Consider the following 4268-nt stretch of genomic DNA (forward strand, 5'->3'; position numbering starts at 1 on the left):
TTAAATGGTCTTCTACGTAACATGACTTGCTCTTTTGTTTTCTAACGCATGACTTGCTAAGTCCACGGGTTCTCGAACTTCTTGGGGATTGAATTGTGGGCCTTTGGACCCACAAAGAAACTTCCAAGGTTTTTCTCCGGTTCATTGATTTTGCATCCTCCATGTTCGGGACCTGCAGTTTACCTCTTCTGCCATGAGTCCAAGGTTTGGCAATTACTTCTGATAACAAGATTCAGATTTGCTCCAATACAATCATTTCTTAATAATCTTATTATTGTGGCACGACAAACTTCTAACAAATCAAATAGCAAAATGTCCCTGACAAATATTTCTCCATAGGCGGTCTTCATGGCCGGAAGTGTTTGCAACAGGGACCCAGCAGCAAAACCCTCGAAATCTTGAAAATTAACCATAAAAGTTGTAGAAATACAGCATTGTACTCTGAGTTAGCTATTCAAATTGGCATTAGGGGCTCTCTAACTACTCTCGGATCAAAAGTTATAGTATTTTTATCAAACGTCGCACAAACTCTTATTCCAAGCTCGCCCTGCGGTTGTTCACTTGTCCGGATGCCCCAGAAAATCTTTAGAAATTACGTACGCATCAAATTGGATTTGGGTTGTCACGATTAGTATTGTACAAAGTTAACCTAAAATGAATTTATGGGTCTTGAAGAAAAGTCAAAGTCTTTTTGTGGACTAAATTATGGCCTTTGGATCCAACAAATTTGAATGGTCAATCTCATGCTTTTAGTTGGCCGAGAGAACTTAAGAACACCGTTATCTGGTCTTTCTGCTTGCTCTGTTTTAACAGATCAAGCATGGAAGCAACTTTGCCAAACCTGAGAATGCATTTAGTACCAGCTTTTATCAGCCTCATTCTCGTCATACATCAAACTCACTCCAAGACTTGTATTGTCTATGCTTCCTATCCCGGAAATGAAACTGACAGGACGGCATTGTTTGCCTTCAAGGACAAGATGATTGAAGATCCTCAAGGTATCATGGGTTCTTGGAATGAGTCTGTTAGTCACTGCAACTGGCTAGGAGTTTCTTGTAGTCGCCGCCACATGGGAAGAGTCACCGCCCTCGACTTGAAGAATCAAAAGCTCGTTGGCACAATCCCTCCTAACATAGGGAATCTCACCTTCTTGAGGCGTATTGATCTAAGGGCAAATCGGCTCCGAGGCAACATTCCAGAAGAGTTCGGGAGGCTGTTCAGATTGAAGACTCTCCTCCTCAGCTACAATGAACTTGGAGGGGAGATACCACGGAATTTGTCGTCTTGTGCAGTTATACAATACCTTGATTTGCGATCCAATCGGCTCATTGGGAGGATACCTGACGAGCTTCAATATTTAGTTGAGAGAGAACTCACTCATTTTCGGGTCTCAAAGAATGATCTTACTGGAGGGATTCCAATTTGGTTAGGGAATGGATCTTCACTTATATGGTTACAGTTGGCCGACAATGACCTAAGAGGTCAAATACCGGCCGAGCTCGGAAGCATCTCAAAATTAGAAGTCTTACTATTATCTTTTAATAATTTGACAGGACGTATCCCTTCTTCTGTATACAATCTTACATCACTTGTTCACCTCGATGTAGTGGTCAACAGCTTATATGGTGAAATCCCTTCGGAAATTGGCAACTATTTTCCTCGTCTCCAGGGGCTTTACCTTTCGAGCAACGGATTTTCAGGGCAAGTACCACCTTCATTGCCTAACGCAACTGGACTTGAATATCTTTCTCTATCTTCTAATAAGTTTACAGGAAATGTGCCGGCCAATCTTGGAAGCTTGATGAATCTTACGGCGGTGAGTTTTGCCAATAATCAGTTACAAACAGGACCCGACGGCTTAAGTTTCATCACTGATTTAACCAACTGCACAAAACTGAAAGTGTTTGATTTCGGCCACAACAAATTAAGAGGAGAATTACCTGCTTCCGTTGCTAATTTCACGAATACGCTTCTGAACTTACACCCGGGATCAAACCAGATCACAAGTAATATGCCTCCAGAAATTCAGAACCTGAATGGCCTACAGAGGCTGGCGATATATAACAACAGGATCAGCGGTGAAATTCCCCATGGCGTTGGTAAGCTCAAAAATTTGACGATTCTTTTGCTATGGGGTAATAGGATTTCTGGGCCAATTCCTTCCTCCCTTGGAAACGCCACCCAATTGCTTAGCCTGCGACTTCAGTATAATCAATTAGAAGGCAACATTCCCCCAAGCCTTGGACAGTGTCTACAATTGCAATCACTAGTACTATCATATAACAACCTCAATGGTACAATCCCCAAAGAGGTCATCGGCCTTTCTTCTCTATCCCGCAATCTCCAAGTTGCTCGAAATTCCTTAACAGGGCCATTACCCCTTGAAGTGGGTAACATGAGCAAAATTGTGGATGTTGACCTCTCTGACAACAGGCTAACCGGAGAAATACCAAGCACTTTGTCCCAGTGTCTGATGCTGCGAAGCTTGGACATGGCAGGCAATTTTTTTGAAGGAAGTATACCGCCTTCTCTAAGGACCCCGATTGGCCTTCAGTACCTCAATCTCTCGACAACAGATTGTCCGGTCAAATTCCCATCTATTTCGAGAATTTCACTGTGCTCGAAGTTTTGAATCTGTCCTTCAATAGCCTTGAAGGAGAGGTACCGCAGGAGGGGATTTTTAGAGATAAAAAGCGCATATCGGTAATCGGAAACAAAGAACTATGTGGGGGCATCAAGGAACTTGGACTTCCTGCATGCGAAGTTCGCGGCACGAAGAAGCGGAGAAAGCTTCCGAAACTGAAATTAACTATCGTGGTAACTGTCTCGTTTTTAATCATGTTGACATGCTTCATTGTTGTTGTGTACTGGAGGAGGAAATCTAGGACGAGACCTAGCGCTGCATTGCCAACAGATGAGCGCTTCCGAAAGGTTTCCTATGCAAAGCTCCGCCAAGTGACCGATGAGTTCTCGCCATCTAATTTGATTGGCCAAGGGAGCCACGGCTCTGTGTATAGAGGAATGCTAGATGGAAATCGACTGGTGGCAGTGAAAGTGCTCAACCTAAAACAAAAGGGGGCTTTTAAAAGCTTCTTGGCAGAATGTGAAGCGCTGAGAAACATACGCCACCGAAATCTTGTCAACATCATCACTGTTTTTGCTCGAGCATCGACTTCACAGGTGCGGAATTCAAGGCTCTAGTCTACGACCTGATGCGAAATGGTAGTTTAGAACAGTGGTTGCACCCCAGTGAAAATCAGCTCGACATGCTAAAGCTCAATCTCAGCCAGAGGTTAGACATTGCCATTGATGTGGCTTCTGCCATTGAATATCTTCACCACCGTTGTCAGACGAGCATTGTACACGGTGATCTAAAGCCAAGCAATGTTCTTCTTGATCTTGACATGGTAGCTCGTGTGTGTGATTTCGGGCTAGCACGATTTCTTCGCGGAAGCACAAACCTAGATGCTTCTCAATGTCAAGCAAGCTCCAGTGGTTTAAAAGGAACCATCGGCTATGTAGCTCCAGGTATGTTAGCTCTTCTGCTTTCTAATCATACTGGTTCAAGCTAAGTACTAAGTACTCATCTGACTTGACAAAGCCGATGTTGATTTCTAGAATATGGCCTCGGTGGTACTTCATCGTTGCTGGGAGACGTGTACAGCTTCGGGATACTATTGCTCGAGATGTTCACAGGAATAAGACCTACAGATGTTATGTTTAAGGATGGATGGACCCTCCACGAATTCGTCAAGACTGCTTTACTCGAAGGCACGGTAAAGATCCTAGACCCTTCACTGCTATCTTCGGAGCATCTTGCGGGGATCAATGGTGGCCAAATTAGTGATGTCGACATGGTAAGATTTGAGGAAGGGGTTACTGCCATTATGAGAATTGGAGTCCTCTGCTCGGTGGAACTTCCGGTTGAGCGCATGGACATGACGAATGCTTTATCTGAGTTATGTGCAGTCAGAGAGAAGTTTCTCAGTCATGGCATGTAAGATTAGGACGAGGATTTAACTTCTCTTGTTGCATTTCCAATTCCTTTTTAGTTTCTTCGCAGTGCCTGAATGTAAACGCAAAATGCAAGTCTACTGCTTCATGTATGTGAGAGGCAAAGAATTTGCTATCTCTATATTCTTAAGCCAAATAAACGCCTTTCTCTTCAACTACAGAAGAGCCTGCTTCAGGAGATAAATAACATCTTACTAGTTCTTTTCTCGGATTTATTTCAATGCATCATAAGTCATCCGTCCCCTCGGAAGGAA

At 43.5% G+C, this 4268-nt stretch overlaps 1 pseudogene; it reads left to right on the forward strand.

Annotated features, from left to right (window-relative positions):
* The first annotated feature begins 820 nt into the window (after window positions 1-820).
* On the forward strand, window positions 821-4001 carry LOC115670352 (putative receptor-like protein kinase At3g47110; annotated as a pseudogene).
* Window positions 4002-4268: the final 267 nt, after the last annotated feature.

This window comes from Syzygium oleosum, unplaced genomic scaffold (assembly GCF_021117445.2).
Source record: "Syzygium oleosum isolate NSW1041296 unplaced genomic scaffold, Sole_v2.1 Sole_v2.19, whole genome shotgun sequence".
In the NCBI taxonomy this organism is placed as follows: Eukaryota; Viridiplantae; Streptophyta; class Magnoliopsida; order Myrtales; family Myrtaceae; genus Syzygium; species Syzygium oleosum.